General features: G+C 45.6%; 1 protein-coding gene across 5 annotated transcripts in view; it reads left to right on the top strand.

The window, feature by feature from the left end:
* Positions 1 to 18,842, top strand: part of LOC140489278 (protein phosphatase 1 regulatory subunit 29-like) — a 422,002-nt gene that overhangs the window by 345,536 nt on the left and 57,624 nt on the right. Inside the window, exon 5 of one of the 5 annotated variants that reach the window (XM_072588651.1) lies at positions 13,697 to 13,779. The exons of the other annotated variants lie outside the window; for them this stretch is intronic. The gene's annotated coding sequence lies outside the window, so the exon portion shown is untranslated. The remainder of the gene's footprint in view (positions 1 to 13,696; positions 13,780 to 18,842) is intronic. 5 annotated transcript variants of the gene reach the window in all.

Below are 18,842 nucleotides of genomic sequence, written 5' to 3'. Positions count from 1 at the left end.
ACAATAAGCACATCCCTCCCGGCTAGCGATCAGGTCTGTGTGGTGATATTTGTTGGCTGTTATCAGTATCTCAACACAGACTAAAAATTGAGGCCGACGAACATATACACCACAATGTTTATCAGTTGTGTTATTGAGGTGCCATTGGGGAGCTGTACCATAAAGTCACAGAGTGCAAAAGAGCCCCATCAGTCTATCCCGGGAGGGAATGAAATGCCTTGTGTAACAAATGCATTTGTCCGATGTCAGCTGTATTTAGAGAACAGAGTAAACTTCAAAAAGATTCCGAAATGCTTCAGTTTGACATTTAAAGCAGCTTGAGTTTGGTGAATAATAAAATGTTCAGCTGACCTTTCTACAGGAACATTTAACAGATTAACATTTACAAAGGTGTGAAATATAGGCCATGGTCCTTCTCAAGCGTAGATTGTGTCTGTGACTCCCGAGCTGACCACGTCAATTAGCCAGGCTGAGATACAATTAACAGGCTTAAGAAATAGAGCGAGGGTTCAGAGGCCACTTTTAAAAAGGAGTATCCAATAGTTCATCCTTATTGCGGTTTGGATTATGGTTCATTGTAGATTTTTCATATTCAACAACAAAAGCTTCCTATGAATACTGCACTCTTGGCTAATGAAATGTTAAGTATATTAAACAGTATATTATTGTCAAAATCAATTTCCCACTATTGTCTGCTTTCTTTTTGTGAAGTAATTGAATAATGCTAACACATGAAAAGACTCATATCTGTTACAGCACCTTTCTTATCCACAAAACGGCCCAAAGCACTTTTCAGCCAATTAAGTACTTCTGAAAAATAGCAAAATACTGCTGGTGCATGGAATCTGAAATGAAAAAGCTGGAGAAACTCAGCAGATCTGGTAGCTTCTATGGAGAGGGAGAGAGAGAGGGAGAGAGAGAGAGACAGTGCTAATGGGTTGAGTCCAGCGTGACTCTTCAATGGAACTGAAAGGGGCTAGAAAATGGCTTCTTTGTACTTTTGACAGAGGCAGAGAGATGGGGCACAGAGAACACATGCAGGCCTTGGGCCTCCTCCATCTCCAAACCCTAACCACCCGATGCCTGGAGGAAGAACGCCTAATATTCTGCCTTGTGACCCTGCAACCACATCGGATGAATGTGGATATCAACAGTTTCCTCATTTCCCCTCCCCCCACTTTATTTCAGTCCCAAGCCTCCAACTCAGCACCGCCCTCCTGACCTATCCATCACCTTTCCCATCTATCTGTTCCACCCTTCTCTCCGACCTGTCATCTTCTCCCTCACTTTCATCTACCTATCACATTCCCAGCTACCTTCCTCTCAACCCCATCCCCCTCCCATTTATCTCTCAGTCCCCTGGCCCACAAATATCATTCTTGATGAAGGGCTTATGCCCGAAATGTCGATTCTCCTGCTCCTCGGATACTGCCTGACCTGCTGTGCTTTTCTAGCACCGCACTCTCAGCCTTGATCTCTAGCATCTGCAGTCCTCATTTTCTACTACGAAGAGAACACGGTGTGGAGGCACAGTGCAGAAGACAAATGGGTTATTAATGATGATATAAGAGCAATAGAGATATGAAATGTGTGTAAAATAAGATGTGAAAGGCAGATTATGTGCCCTCTTTACTGAAAGCAATGTAAATATGTAACTAAACAAGGATTGGAGAAGAGTGCATGAAACACAGAGAACAGATGTATAAGGTCAGGCTCTGATGGCAGAGAGTGAGGTACAGTTCATTGAGTTTGCATTGTACAATGTTCAATCTGACCTCTGGGTTCCTTGCCATTTTCAACCTTGCTGTCATGCTTTCATTTTGACACTGGGCCTCTCCGCCATGTGTTCCCTTCCTCTGTGTCAAAAACGAGAACAAAAAACATTTTCCAACTCCTTTCAGTCCAGTCATACCGGAATCAAAATGTTAACTCTGCTGCATAGATGCTATCAGTTCTGCTGTGTACTTTCTGTTAAGTAAGTACTTATGGAGTATCATTGCTGTTGTAATGGCAGCTACTGGATTGGGCATTGGTTAGCTCAGTTGGCCACACAGCTGGTTTTCTTTTTTTTTCTTTTACCCCCACACTACCGCCTAACAGAGGCCAGTATCCCATAACCAAGTCCCCCTTTATTTCCACGTGGAGAGCCCTTGACCCTGATCCAGCTCCCTCAGAGCCAGCTCTCAGAGTGAACAGAACTTCTAACACTCCTGTTTTCTTTTGTTTATTTCTTTTATTTTACCCCCACACTCCCGCCTAACTGCGGTAGTGCTTATATTTTCCCCAGCGCCCATGTTGTGTGTGTGCAGGTGTGAGACACAGTGAGAGACAACAGGTGTACAAATCTTTATTCAATTCCACCACCAGGAAGAAAGAAAACACTCAAGGTGGCCAGTGACAAGCAGTATCCTTCTCAGAGAGCATTGCTGTGTGATCAGACAGTGAAAGGGAGGGCAGGGATTAAATCAAAATAGAGTTGGAGGGGGAAATAATGCACTGCACTCCTGGCGGTGTCCACCTCTCCCTGAAAACCTTGAGGGTGATGGTCAACACTGTGTGCTCCTTCTTCAGGGACTGGTTTTCTTTTATTCAGGTGTATCTCGTTGAGTATGAGATCCTTGATTGGGGTAGTTAACCTGGGCCAATCAGGGAGCCCTGGCTGACAGATAGAAACAGGAGTCTCTCACACAGCATTGCCCTTTGATGTGAAGGGGATTGCTTGTCACTGGCCACAAAAGGAAAAAAAAAAGAAACAGGAGTCTCGGAGAGCCTGGTCACTCTAGGGACTGGCTCTGAGCCAGCTGGTCAACAGGTCCATGCACTGTGCACACGTAAATAAAGGGTGACTTAGTGACGGGATACTGACTGGCCCATGTGTAGTTATTCGCTCTTTCCTTGAAGGACATTGTTGAACCAGATGAGTTTTTCCCCAACCATCTGGGGGAGATGCTGGCCTAGTGGTATTATGGCTGGACTGTTAATCCAGAGGAGAAATTGAGGACTGCAGATGCTGGAGATGAGAGTCAAGAGTGTGTTGCTGAAAAAGCACAGCGAGTCAGGCAGCATCCGAGGAGCAGGAGAACCGATGTTTTGGGCATAGGCCTGATGAAGGGCTTATGCCTGAAATGTCGACTCTCCTGCTCCTCAGATGCTACCTGACCAGCTGTGCTTTTCCAGCACCACACTCTCAACTGTTAATCCAGCGACCTAGATCATATTCTGGGGACCTGTATTTGAATCTTACCACGGTAGATGATGAAATTGCAATTCAATAATTTTATTTTTAAATTTGGAATTAAGAGTCTAATGATGACTATTATCAATTGTTGAAAAAACCCATTTGGTTCACTAATGTCCTTCAGTGAAGGAAACTGATTGATTCTTAACTGCCCTTTGGGCAATTAGGGATGGACAAGAAATGGTGGCTTCGACAACAATGCCCTCATCCTGTCAATGAATTTGTATTTTTAAAAATCAGCAATGGTTTGACCTGGTCGTCATTAGACCCTTAATGCCAGATTTCAATTGAACTCAAATTCTATGGTCTGTCATGGCAGAATTCAAACCCAGGTCCCAGCACATTACCCGCGTCTTTGAATCAACAGTTTAGCAATGATATCACTAGACCATCACTTCCCCTGTGTTGCCATATCAGCTGAGGTGACTGTGAATGTCACACCTTCTCAACCTCTACCCTCTCTGAGGCATGGTAACCCTTCGGTTAAGGAGACGAAGTGTGCGGTATTGGAAAAGCACAGCAGGTCAGGCAGCATCCGCGGAGCAGGAGAATCGACGTTTCAGGCATTAGCCCTTTATGAGGAATGAGACATGTGGGCCAAGGGAGCTGAGAGGTAAATAGGTGGGCGATGGGGCTGGGGGGAAGGTAGCTGGGAATGCGATAGGCAGATAAAGGTGATGGTGATAGGTCAGAGAGAGGGTGGAGCGGATAGGTGGGAAGGAAGATGGACAGGTAGGACTGTTCAAGAGGGCGGTGCCAAGTTGGAAGATTGGGACTGGGATGAGGTAAGGGGAGGGGAAATGAGGAAACTGGTGAAATCCATATTGATCCTGTGTGGTTGGAAGGTCCCAAGGTGGAAGATGAGGAGTTCTTCCTCCCTTTGGTTAAACTCACCACTAGTTTTCTCTCACTGTAATGATCCTCTGGGCTACAGTATGTTTACCCAATGGCAGTTCATTTACATACAATAATCTCCCATCAGCAGCAATGTGATAATAAAATCAGAAGGTGCTAGAGAAACCGAGTTCCGAAGAAGAGTCATATTTGACTCAAGTCATGAACTCTGTTTCTTTCTGCATAGTTGCTGCCAGACCTGCTAAGTTTCTTCAGGACTTTGTTTTATTTCAGATCTCCAGCATCCTCAGGACATTTTTTTTATAGAATGTGACGATGTTCCGATTATCCCTTTTTTCACTCTGATGTTGATTGAGGACTTAATACTAGGCAGGCTGCTCTTCTTCACAACAGAATTATGGGATTTGTTACCTCAACAGAGAGAGCACCCATCAAGACCTGGGTTTAACCTCCCATTTGGTGGATGGCGCAACCAATGGTGTTGCGCTGGAGTGTCAACCATGATCGTTTGAGGACTCTGGGTCTATACTTGATGGCGTTTAGAAGAATGGTGGAGGGGGTGGGGGAGATCTAATTGAAACTTACAGAATACTGAATGGCCTTGACAGAGTAAATTTTGGGAAGATATTTCCATTGTTAGGAGAGACTAGGGTTAGATTAGATTCCCTACAGTATAGAAACAGGCCCTTTGGCCCAACAAGTCCACACCGACCCTCTGAAAAGTAACTCACTCAGACCCATTCCCCAACCCTATATTTACCCCTGACTAATGCAACTAACACTGTGGACAATTTAGTGTGGCCAATTCACTTGCGCTGTACATCTTTGGATTTGAGGATGTAGCCTTAGAGTAAAGGGAAAGCCTTTTAGAACAGAGGTAAGGAGAAACTTCTTCAGCCAGTGAGTCTATGGAATTCATTGCTACAGAAGGCTGTGGAGGCAGAAATAGATAGATTCTTGAGTATCAAGGAGATCAAGGGTTACGGGGAGAAAGCGGGAGAATAGGGTTGAGAAACCTATCAGCAATCATTGAATGGTGGAGCAAACTCGATGGGCTGAATGGCCTAATTTCTGTTCCTATGTCTTATGGCCTTATGGAGTGAGATTTGAACCCATAACCTTCTGACCCAAATGGCTGGCCTTTGCGGCAGCCTTCAAGACCCTGAGTTCTCAATTGCTGGATGGGAGACCAGCCCATCCTCCCAAATGGTCACCTCTGCACACCCTGTCCCATAAAGGACAATGGACAGGATTTGGCTGTTACCAGCCAAATCAGAGGCCAAGCAGCTTATGGCAACCTATTGGGAGAGAGACCTGATGCTACAGGAGGTTGCAAAGTATCAGGACTTCTCAAAATGGCAAAGTCCTTTTGGGTTTGACCATGTAGTCAGAGTTTCAGAGAAGCCCAATCTGCTGGGTCTCTGAGAGATGAGGGAAGTCCTTCTTAAGGCAATGCCTGGGCCCTGTCTATGATCTTTCCCATCAACAGCCACCTCTTTGAATCATAGAATCCCTAAAGTGTGGAAAGAGGCCATTCGGCCCATAAAGCCTGTGCCAATCCTCTGAAGAGCATTCCACCCAGGCCTAGCCAACCCACCATATCTGTGTAACCCTTCATTTTCGTGGCTTACCAACCCAACCTCCTTGATTGGCCCAGGTTAACAACCCAGTCAAGGATGTTGTATTCGATGAGATCCACCTGGCCAACCTTGTTCCAATCTCGAAAACGGGAAAACCTGACTGTGGAGCCTTGTAAACCAGCTAACCCACCTGGACACTGTGGGCAATTTCTCATGGCCAATCCACCGAACCCACACATCTTTGGACTGTGGGAGGAAACCGGAGCACCTCAACACAGACATGGGGAGAATATGGAAACTCCACACAGACATTTGCCTGAGGCTGGAATCGAACCCGGGTTCCTGGCACTGTGAGGCAGCACTGTGAACCAGCTTAGGACCACAGACTCTCTTTGGAGCTCCCAATGCGACAGAAGCCTTTCCATTGTCATGCTCCTAACTAGGGACTTGCCTATTCTATTGGCCTAGCTTCCTCTATGCAGCAAGCCAGGAGTCCACTTCTGATGAGTTCCAAGCCAGGTGTGCGTCAGGGAGCTGTCCCAATGTGGCTCTTCCTGACACTTTTCCAGTTCCCATCCCCTAATGCAGAAACCTTCAGCCCCTGAGTGCCACCCACTGAACTCATTGTGGGTTCTGACAGGTTGGTTCCACAGGGACGCTTGCCAACAAATGGACATTGGTGAGACCACACGAGGAGTGTACAGTATCATCTCCCTATCCAAGAGAAGATGCCAGTGAGGGACAGTACAACAGAGGTTCACTAGCCAGGTTGTTACCAGGGATGGCAAAATTATCATATGAGGAGAGATTGGATCAACTAGGCCTGAATTCATTAGAGTTTAGAAGAATGAGAGGGGATCTGAGTAAAACATGTAAAATTCTATCATAAAATAGCTGCTCAGAGGCCAGTATCATGACACCAAGTCACCCTTTATTTACATGGGCACAACATGTAGACTCTGACCAGCCAGCTCAGAGCCAGTCCCTACAGTGAGGAGACCTTCTGAAGCTTCTGTTTGTATCTGTCAGCCAGGGCTCCCTGATTAGCCCCAGCCAAGAATCTCATACTCACTGAGATCCACCTAGTCAACCTCTTTCCAATCACTACAAACAGGACTGGGAAAACCTGTCTGTGCAACCTTGCAAACCACAAACCTGGTACCCTTGAGCAGGAGGACGTTTTCTTTGGCTGGGCAGTCTAGAACTAGGATTCACACAATCAGGGTACAGGGTGGGCCATTTAGGACTGAGAAGTGGGAACATTTCTTCACTCAGAGAGTGGTCAACCTGTAGAATTCTGCACTGCAGAGGCCGGGTTAGAGTATATTCAAGAAAGTGATACATTTTTAGATCTTATAGGCATTAAGTGGTACACAGAGAAGGTCTGAATGTCATGTATAGACAGAGTGGTTAAAAAGGCCTACCTTCATGGCTCAGTCCTTTGACTATATGAGTTGGGACATCATGTTGAAGTTGTACAGAACATTAGTGACGCCTCTTCTGGAGTACTGTGTCCAGTTCTGGTCACCCTATTATAGCAAGGATATTATTAAACTGGAGAGGGGTCAGAAGAGATTTACAGGAAATTGCCAGGTTCAGAAGGTCTGAATTATGAAAAAAGGCTGGGGCTTTTTCACTAGAGAGTTGGAGGTTGAGAGGCGATTTGATAGAAGTTAAAAAAATAATGAGGGGTATAGATAGAGTTGATGATAGTTGTCTTTTCCCTAGGATGGGGGAATTTCAAGACTAGGGGGCACATTTTTAAGGTGCAAGGAGAAAGATTTAAAAAAGACATGAGAGGCAAATGTTTCACACAGAGGGTGACTCGTGTGTGGAATGAACTTTCTGAGGAAGTGGTGAATGTGTGTACAATTACAATGTTTAAAAGACATTTGGATAAGGACATGAATAGGAAAGGTTTGGAGGGATATGGGCCAGGAGCAGGCAGGTGGGGTTAGTATAGCTTTGGATTATGGTCAGCATGGACTGGTTGGACGGAAGGGTCCATTTCTGTGCTGGATGACTTTATGACTCAATGACATTGGCATAGAGGATCAGCCATGAGCACGTTGAACGATGGAGCGGTTCAAAGGGCAGAATGGCCTACTCCTGCTCCTAATTTCTATGTCTCTATGCCCTTAATTACCATCTTCCATGAAGCCTCTTACCCTGTTTGAACTCAGCGTTAGGAGACGGCTGTTTGCTGGTTCATCTCTCTCCTCTCATGCAATAGAAATGTTCGGATGAGTGCAAAATAAAAGAGATTGACAGAACGCGTCCTATTCATCAAGTTCTTTATGCCCAAATAACAATAGAAGGTTACGCTGGTTAGTTAAATGAGAAACATAGGTATGGAGTATAAAACTCTAGTTGGGGTGAAAAGCCTGATTTTGAACCGGATTCTGCACAGTTAAAAAGCTGAGTGATTGTCTGCCCCTCTTCCGCGGGTATGTCAGAGCCCGGATGTCCCTGGAAAAGGTGCACGCAGTGTCCACCATCACCCTCAAGATTTTCAGGGAAAGGTGGGTACTGCAGGGAGTGAAGTATATTATATCCCCCTCCAACTCTATTTTAATTTGATCCCTGCCCTCCCCTTCACAGTTGGATCACGCAGCGTTGCCCTTTGAGAAGGCCATTGCTTGTCACTAGCCACTCAGGTGGTTGCTTTCTTCCTGGTGGTGGAATATAAATAAAGATTTACACGCTTGTCATTTTTCAGTGATATCTGCACACACATGCCATGGGCGCTGGGGAAAAATAAGCACTACTGCTGTCAGGTGTTGGTATAGGGGGAGGAATGAATAAACAGAAAAAAAAGGGAAGAGGAAAGACAAAAAAAAATTTAAAAAGTGCTGAGTGATTGAAACAGGCTGTAATAAGTAAGGAAGCCCTGATTGGAGAGGAAGATGGTTTATTGACAAACACTAAAACTAAGCCTCTACTTGAGGCCTACTTAGGCTGGTCTGCAGCCTCATCCCTGGGTCTGCCTTTTTTTTTCTTTTTACATCAGGATGTGCTCCTAACACTCAACTGCCTTCCCATCACCAAATTACCATGACTTTTCTTTCCCGTAACTATTAACCGCCACCAGTAAATCAACCGTGTAACCAATTAGACATTTACATGCAAAGCCCCATTACAGGCAACACATGCCCTCAAAAATGGTGGACGGGTACTGAGAGCAGATGGGGCTAATTCAACATAGAGCTGGAGGGAGGTTTAAAGCATTTGTGCCCCCCAACAGTGCCTGCTTTAGCTCATTTTTTCCAATCAACCTGTTCAGAAGTGCCATGCACATCTTGGGAGCAGGTGGGACTTCAACCTATCCTCCCGTTCCACTGGTAGGGATGGTACCACTGCACCCACAAGAGGTCCCAAGCTCTTGAAATGGAAATAACGAAAGTTTCATCCCCTGGGTGTTCTTGAACCACCAACCTTTCAGTTAGCAGTGTGACATGCTGACCAGTTGCACCAGAGAGACTTGTGTGTGCTTGAGAAAGAGCTCAGGTGATTGGTTCATTGCCTGTTCCCAAGGGAACTCGTACTCAATGAGGTCCACGGGGTGATGAATTGGTGATTCCCCATGGGGTTTCTAGGAGCTATCACAGAGGTGTTTGAAGGTGTCTAGAGAGATGACAATGTCAAAGTGTTAGGAAGTGAATTATATATCTTGTGAAGGAAATCCATTGTCAATTTTTAGCCTCCCAGATCCAGGTTAATTCTAACATCAATGGCCCTGATGAATGGACTCCTTCTGTACTGTAACCATTTGTGATGCTGCTGGAGACTCTGAAGCACTAGACTGAACATGGGAACTTAGTTTGTGTGGCTGTGGGGAATACTTAAATCTGAAGATTCAATGCATTTATCAACCTAGGCTCATCTGATAGACATTACTTGAGAGACTTCTCAGAAGAAATGTGTGTGCTCTTGCTCAGAAAGGCGGGGTACTGTTGGAGGGTGTGAGCAATAGATTATCATTTGTCTCTCAATCAGGCACAGTGTCTTGAATGGAATATCTCTGGAAACCCTAGACAAAGGGTGGAAGCACTGTCAGGTTGTTGGTGGCAATGTAAGAGAAGGAGGAATGCAAGTCTTTTGAGACACTGCCTTACCTGAAACCTCTATCACCCATTGAGGGATTGGGGAGATGGCAGGAAGTGAGGACTTCAGATGTTGGAGAGTCAGAGTCAGAATGTGTGGTGGTGGAAAAGCACAGCAGGTTCGGCAGTATCCATGGAGCCGGAGAGTCGATGTTTTGGCATCGCATTCCTGATGAAGGGCTAATGCCCGAAACGTCGACTCTCCTGCTCCTCGGATGCTGCCCGACCTGCTGAGCTTTTCCAGCGCCACCCTTTCTGTCTGTGATTGGGGAGGTGGCCAGTTGAGGGATTTAAGTGGCCATTTGTTGGCTATTTAAGGGTCTTGCTGGTGACTTGGAAAAATCCCCAATAGAACTTCTGTCCCAACAAGAAAGAGGTGAGTATCTGTCCAGGGCCAACTCACTCAACTATTTCCCCTTCCCACACCCTCTGTCCGAGGGACAATTCCACTCTATATAAACACGGGTAAAACCAGAAAGTGCTTCAATAGATCTAGCATCCGTGGAGAGAGAAGCGAGTTAACACTTCAGCTCGCCCCTTGCTCAGAACTACTCTGTGCTGTTGTTTTATTCTCAGTTTTGTTTCAGATTAACAACGTCAAGGGTACTTTGTACCTGCAAATGGCTGCAAATGCAGTCTTAAAAATAGAAATTAAATGAAAAAATGTGATGCAAGCAAGCAGATAAAAGAGTTGCATTTATATAGTGTTGACACTGGCCTTGGGTAGTTCCAGTGAGCCCAACAGCCAGTGTAGTGCTTTTGATGTGTGGTTACTCTAGGAAATGAGGTAGCTGTAGCGAGCTATCTCTAACAGCAAGGTGGTCGTATCTGCTGGTGCTGCATTGTGCTTCGCTCGGTTGCTATTCTGGCTGACAGGCTGAGGGCACTGACAGGAACAGCGGCCGACATCTCCTTGCAACATGGTCAGAACAGTTGGACCTTGGGCTCCAATCCACAGTCTGCCCTCAGGTCTCTAAAACCTCGCCAAGTCACATGAAGGCATTATGACAATACTGTGAGGCGTAGTCAGATCCTCACTGTACAAGCCCTTTAGCTTTCCCTAATCGGATTCTCTCTCTGATAACTGGGTAGAATTGGTCTTAAAAGATAAAGAGCGGATATTGATTGCCACGCGTAATCAAGCTAAAATGTTGTCTCATCATTCGCACATCAATTACCTAATGCTTCAGTGAGCTGCAGATGGAATATTTCTCCCGGAATGTGGCACTGGTTCCCTGGAAAACAAATAAGGCGCAGCGGCTGGCTTCTTTCCAGGTAACCCCCGTCAGAAACAGGTTTGGGTTACTGTAAATCACAGAATGATACAGCACAGTAGGAGGTCATTTTGGCCACTGGCCATTGGAAGGAGGCTTCCGATTAGTGCCACTCCTCTGCCCGTACCCCAGTGCGCTGAATATATTCTCCCTTCGGGTACTTAACACATCCCTTTTGACCATTCCCATCAAATCTGCTTCCATCACATTTTCAGACAAGGCATTCTAGATCACCATAACTCACTTCACTAAGGAAAAATGATCCTTGTCTCCCTTCTGGTTGTTTTTGGCAATTATCATAAATCTGTGTCTTCTGCTGACCAACCCTCTGCCTGCTCATTCTCTGTTCTATAACACCCTTCATTAAAACTCCCTCAACCACCTCTGCTCAACGAATAGCCCTAGCTTCTGAAGTGTGTTCATATAACTAAAAACACACATCCCATTCTGGTTGACCCCCGATCTAAACTACAGTACCAGTAATAACATGCCACACAGTAAAAAAAAATGTGAGCTGCTCCTGTTGTTAATAGGCATCAAACACAGAATCTCAATACAGGTAGTCTCTATAGAGGCCACCGCAGCATGAGATGTACAGTATACCCATCTCAGGTCATTTTGGAAACAGGCACGTTTGTCAATTGACACTAAATTGGAAGTGTGCAGGTCAAAGGGAAATCTTGGACTGAGGCAGTCATCCTACAGTGTGGAAGCAGGCCATTCAGCCCATCAAGTTCACACCAACTCTCTGAAGAGCATCCCAACCAGATCCACACGGCTCTGCCCTATTTTTGTAACCTGACATCCTCCATGGCTAGCCTACCTAACCTACACATCCCTGGAACACCCTGGGGCAATTTAGCATGGCCAATCCACCCTGACCTGAACATCTTTGGACTACAGGAAGAAGCTGGAGCACCCAGAGGAAACCCACGCAGATACGGAGAGAATGTGCAAACTCCACACAGACAGTCACCTGAGGCTGGAATCGAACCTGGGTCTCTGGTACTGTGAGGCAGCAGTCCTAACCACTGAGTCATTGTACTACCCAGTAGAGTGTGTGTTCTCTTGGGGTAAAATCAATATAACTTTTTTTTCTACGTCTAATCCATGCTGTACCTGATTCAGAAGAGATTGTATGTTGAGACAGTGCAGTCTGTTCCTTGGATAATGGAGCTTCAGGTTGCATATAGTCCTCTGTATTATCTGATGTTGCAATGAGGAAGAGACAGATAGACAGTGTATTAATCTCTTCAGGGCATACCATAGATGTCTGGGAAGTGAAAGAGGTGGAAGTATACCGAAGGCTTTTTATTGTTTCCAACAAGATGATTGGGGCTAAGTTGGTACAGAAGGGGTTTCACTGTAGTTCTGCAATGAAAAGGAGACACGTTGTCATAATCATTCGTCTTAGCTCATCAGGATAGTTGTGAGAATAAGACATTTCAAAAGGAGCAGCTATTTACTCAGTGCGGTGACTCAGTGGTTAGCACTGCTGCCTCATAGCGCCAGGGACCCAGTTGAATTTCGCCCTCGAGTGACTGTCTGTGTGGAGTATGCACATGCACCCCGCCTCTATGCGGATTTGCTCTGGTTTCCTCCCACAGTCCAAAGATGTGCAGGTTAGGTTTGGCCATGATAGGACAAAGTAAGGATTGCAGGTGCTGGAGGGTCAGAGTTGATAATGTGCGGTGCTGGAAAAGCACAGCAGGTCAGACAGCATCCGAGGAGCAGGAGAATCACCGTTTCCGACATCAGGAATTCCTGATGGAGGGCTTATGCCCAAAATGTTGACTCTCCTGCTCTTTGGATGCTGCCTGACCTACTGTGCTCTTCCAGCACCATACTGTCAACTGTTAATCCAGAGACTCAAGCCACTGGGGACTCAGGTTCAAATCCTGGCATGGCTGATGGTGGAAACAAAATTCACTGTAAATTTAATGATAACCGTAAATCTTTTGTTGACTGTGTTCACTACTATCTGGTAGTGAACCTATTTGGTTCACTACTGTCCTTACCTGGGAAACTACCATCCTGACTTGGTCTGGCCTAAATGTGTACTTCAGATCCACAGCAATGTGGTTGACTCTTAACTTGGGACCAGTGGGGATGGATAATAAATGTTGGCCTGCATCGTGTGAATTAAAAAAAAATGTCACATTAGTTGTTTGTGTGGTTCTTAGCTCAAGCAGTGGCTAGTGTTCTTGCCTCTAGATCAGAGGGTTCTGGGTTCAATTGCTGTCTTAGAGTTTGAACACAAAACCTGAATCAGACACCTCCCCCTCCCCCCACCCCACCCCGTGCACTCCTGAGGGAGTAGCTTGTGCCATTTTTCAGGTGAAGTGTCCAACTGTTGGATGGATGTAAAACATCCCGTGTCAATGTTTCAAGGAGAGTGGAGGTAGGCTATCTCTGATGGTTTGGCCAATTACCATCCATCAATCAACATTCCAAAAAAAAACACATTATCTAGTCATTATCATTCTGCTTTTGGGGAGCTTGCTGTGTGCAAATTGATTGCCACGGTTCCAATGTTATAACAGCGGCACTTCAAAAGTAATTTATTAAAGTAAATTGCTTTGAGGCATCCAGTGGTCACGGAAAGCACTTTATAAATGTTACTCTTTGTTTCTTTTCGTATTGTAGCTTGACTGGGAGTGATCAATGCTCGCAAAGTGTTAAAGCATTCATTCTCTCTCACTTCAATGAGCCCCTTCCCATGAAGACAGGTATGCTCTTTATCTGCATTGTTGACTAAGACCCTCACTCAAAGGCCGAAATGCAGTTGTGTTGATGGAGCTGGTAAGTTGTGGCCCCTCCTGCTAAGAAATCAAAGGAGGTTCTGTTTGTGAATGAGCTTCTTGATGTGAAGATTGCCATTGCATTGTTTTAAGAGGAAGTCTCAAGCACGATTGCCTGGTGTGGTGATACAAATGGAATCATTTCCATAGCAACATAAATTGTCTTGAAAAGAATTGTCGGCTTCCTTATTTCGGAATTAGGCGTTGGCAGGTGAGGCTGGCAAAGGGGAATGAGGAGGACAAGAGGGATTAGGTGCAATATTCATTAGATAGGTAAAACTCCAGTTTTAATAATAAATGATCAACAACATCTTTAAATTGTGATTTTGGGAAAAAAGCAGCCTCACTCATATACACCTGAAGGAAAGCATATGACGATAAACAAAGAGCCATTAAATAATCACTAATAGATGCCATTCAACCCATCACAACTCTCCTTGCTCTTTGCTGCAGCAATGCAAACAATGGTTAGTATTTACTCATAAAGTCATCCAGCACAGAAACAGACCTTTCAGTTCAACCAGTCCATGCTAACCAGAATCTCAAACTGAACTAGTCCCATCTGCCTGCTCCTGGCCCAAATCCCTCCAAGCCTTTCCCATTCATGTGCTTATCCAAATGTCTTTTAAACATTGTAACTGTACCCGCATCCACCACTTCCTCAGGAAGTTCATTCCACACGTGAATCACCCTCTGTGTGAAAAATTTGGCCCTCATGTCTTTTTAAAACTCTCTCCTCATACCTTCAAAATGCCCCCCCCCCATCATCTTGAAAGCCCCTTTCCTAGGAAAAAGACAATGCCAGTAACTCTATCTATATCCCTCCTACTCAGGGCCTTTAATGTAGTGAAACATCTCATAGCATTTCACAGGTCCACCCTGCGACATAGTGATTTTGAGTCACATAAGGTGAACGGGAGATTTTTTTTAAAAAAACTAATCCGTGGGATGCTGACTGGGTCAACATTTGTTGTCCATACCTAGTTTCCCTTGAGAAGGTGGTGGTGAGCTTCCTTCCTGAACTGTTGCAGTCCTGTTGATGTAGGTACCCACCCAATACTGTTCGTGGGCATTTGACCCAGTGCCAGTGAAGGAACGGTGATATATTTCCGAAATAACTGCACAGAGGCCGTTATGCCCGTCACCAAGTCACCCTTTAATTGCATGTGCACAGTACATGGGCTCTGACCAGCCAGTTCAGAGCCAGTCCCTAGACTGAGGAGATTTTCTGTTAATGCAGTAGTCCCCCCTACCCATGGGGGATGCATTCAAGACCTACCGTGGAAGCCTGAAACCACAGATAGGAATGAACTCATTCATTTAAATAGGAAATTTACCTTCCCAGCAGCCCCCTGGTCCCTGTATTTGGAAGGTTCTCTATAATATGTTTGGGCCACGGTAAACCATGGGTAAGTGAAACTGGGGAAAACAATCCTGTGGATACAGGGGGTCACCCTGTATGTTAAGATCAACTAGGAGAAAGTGAGGACTGCAGATGCTGGAGACCAGAGTTGAAAACTGTAGTGCTGGAAAAACACAGCAGGCCAGGCAGCATCTGAGGAGCAGGAGAATCGATGTTTTGGGCATAAGCCCTTTCATTCCTGAAGATGGGCTTCTGTGTTTTTCCAGCACCACATTTTTCAACTCACCCTGTTTGTGTCAGGCAGGGCTCCCTGATTGGCCCTGGTTAACAACCCCAATCAGGGATCTCATCGTCAATCAGATCCATCTGGCATTGATTACAATCACTACAGCTCCCAGGTCTGGATGGTGTGTGGCTTGGAGGGGAACTTGCAGGTAGTGGGTGTTCCCCTGTTGCTCTTGCCCTTCTAGATGGTAATGGTTGTGGTTTTAGAAGGTGAAAGGTGCGGTCTGAGGAGCCGTGGTGAATTTATTTACAGGGGAATGTGGTGCAATGGTAATGCCACTGGATTACTAATCCAGGAGCTCAAACTAATGCTCTGGGGACAGTTCATAACATCTGCAATTGAAAGCTAGCCTCAGTGATTGGGGCTATCATTGACTATTGTAAAAACTCATCAAGTTTATTAATACCCTTTTGGGAAGGAAATCCGTCGTCATTACCCCGTCTGGCCTAATTATGACTCCAGACTCACTGTGATGTACTTAGTTGGGAAGTCTTCTCCTCTACATTGGGGAGACTGGGCGCCTCCTAGCAGAGCGCTTTAGGGAACATCTCCGGGACACCCGCACCAATCAACCACACCGGCCCATGTCCCAACATTTCAACTCCCCCTCCCACTCTGCTGAGGACATGGAAGTCCTGGGCCTCCTTCACCGCCGCTCCCTCACCATCAGACGCCTGGAGGAAGAACGCCTCATCTTCCGCCTCAGAACACTTCAACCCCAGGGCATCAATGTGGACTTCAACAGTTTCCTCATTTCCCCTTCCCCCACCTCACCCTAGTTCTAAACTTCCAGCTCAGCACTGTCCCCATGACTTGTCCGGACTTGTCCTACCTGCCTATCTCCTTTTCCACCTATCCACTCCACCCTCTCCTCCCTGACCTATCACCTTCATCCCCTCCCCCATTCACCCATTGTACTCTATGCTACTTTCTCCCCACCCCCACCCTCCTCTAGCTTATCTCTCCACGCTTCAGGCTCACTGCCTTTATTCCTGATGAAGGGCTTTTGCCCGAAACGTCGATTTCGCTGCTCGTTGGATGCTGCCTGAACTGCTGTGCTCTTCCAGCACCACTAATCCAGAATCTTCTGAAGTGTTAAACACATGCTCAAGGTTGGTGGGGAGGGGGTGCCAGAAATGGTATCCTCTATTATATGTGTTAAATGGCTATAAAACAAGTCAGAGGTTAGACATTCTTTGACAAATAACTCCCATCCTGTCCATTACTACAAAGCACAAAATGGGATGGAATACTGTTCAGTTGCCTGGTTGGGTCTCAGCTTCAACAACATTCAAGAAGCTCAATACCATTCAGGGTAAACTAGTCTGCTTGATTGGCACCTCATCCACCATGTTCAACATGAATTTCTTCCACCACTAACACATAATTATATCAGCTACCAGACATGTAATAGCAGGAGGACTTGATTTAAAAAGGACTGCATCCTAGCTGCGTTAAACAACACTTTCGAAATCAGATAAATACCTCATGGATGTCTTCATGCTCCAAGCACAGACCTGCACTTCATTCAAGCAGCAAAACACATGTATATTTAGCAGAGTTACAGCCCATTCTGCAAATACACTCACAGATTTGCCAGAATAAATCAGAATAGGGAGTGTGTTGGTATCTGTAGGTGAAATGTTTGGGAAAAGCTAATACACAGTGTACTATCTACAAGACGCACTGCTGCATCTCACCGAGATTCCTTTGACAGTACGCTCCAGCCTCTACCACCTAGAAGAATAAGTGCGTCAGATACATGCAAACACTACCTCTTGCAGGTTTCCTTCAAAGTCACACACTTCAAACTATATGTCACAGTTCCTGCAGCGTCACTAGGTAAAAATCCTGAAACTCATTCCCTCACAGCACCATGGGTGTCCATGTATCAAACGGACTGCTATGGTTCAACTCAGTGGCTCATCACCACCTTAGCCATGGGAGTTAAGGATGGGCGATGAATGCTGGGCCAGCCAGTAATTGCGAACAATGAAAGAATGCATTTAAAAAGATGGGTCAGAATCTAAGACGTGCAAATTTCTTCAAGTTGTCAGGCCGGAGGAGCTTACCAAGATGGAGAGATTTGCAAACAAAGTGAGAGCTTTTGAGTTTGCATCAAATGTTATCCTCCTTTAAAAGACACAAGTTGTCCCTGCTGTCAGTCATGGGCTGTGACAGATTATTCCAAGCTCCCATCTGAGTAAAGAAACCTTCAAACCATACTCTTTGTGACATGGATGGATTAATGAACTCTCCTCACCCTCTCTATTAGCTTTTCCCAAACATTTCACCTACAGATACCAACACACTCCCTATTCTGATTTATTCTGGCAAATCTGTGAGTGTATTTGCAGAATGGGCTGTAACTCTGCTAAATATACATGTGTTTTGCTGCTTGAATGAAGTGCAGGTCTGTGCTTGGAGCATGAAGACATTCATGAGGTATTTATCTGATTTCGAAAGTGTTGTTTAACGCAGCTAGGATGCAGTCCTTTTAAATCAAGGCCTCCTGCTATTACATGTCTGGTAGCTGGTATAATTATGTAGTGTCAAACCAGAGCAAAACCAGCTGTAGTTCACCCTTGATGCGTTTTTTTTTGAAAAACTTTTCTTCTGTGTGAGAATAGAGGATACCATTTGAGAAGTGGCAGGTTTTATGTAAGATTAACTGCTGAGCAGCACAAAGACTGCGTACCTCACAATGTCTGCAGCCGTGGGTGGAAGCTACAGACTGTGTCAACGGCAGTTTATTTTCTGTAATCTGCTGTTATGAAGATGTGCCATTCATTTCTAATGTGTAGCTGGGGCTTTCTGAATTCTGAAAATGTGTTGCTGGAAAAGCGCAGCAGGTCAGGCAGCATCCAAGGAGCAGGAGAATCGACGTTTCTGGCATCAGCCCTTCTTCAGGAACCCTTTTCCAGCAACACGCTTTCAGCTCTGATCTCCAGCATCTGCAGTCCTCACTTTCTCCTTTCTGAATTCTCCCAGGGTTTGGGTGTCCGATTCAGGACGGTGGTCGTGAGAGCCAATAATAGGGATGGCCGTGCCAGTATCTTCTCTGGGTGCTACTGAGGGGGAGGGAGAGCTGTGGGGGGGCACCCCAGAATGGTCTTGCTTATAACATATGGACGTACATGGAATAGTGTAGGTTAGATGGGCTTCAGATTGGTATGACAGGTCGGTGCAACATCGAGGGCCGAAGGGCCTGTACTGCGCTGTAATATTCTATGTTCTATGTTCTAAAACAGGTTCAAAACCCCCTTTCTCTAAACCATGGCCAGAACCACAAGTGGCCTGAGCTCAAGTGGGGAGGTGCAATTGGATCTATGATAATGTCCT

Source organism: Chiloscyllium punctatum, chromosome 18 (assembly GCF_047496795.1).
Source record: "Chiloscyllium punctatum isolate Juve2018m chromosome 18, sChiPun1.3, whole genome shotgun sequence".
NCBI classification, from domain to species: Eukaryota; Metazoa; Chordata; class Chondrichthyes; order Orectolobiformes; family Hemiscylliidae; genus Chiloscyllium; species Chiloscyllium punctatum.
The sequence above is the reverse complement of the archived record's forward strand: the minus strand, read 5'-3'. Positions and strand labels throughout refer to the sequence as shown.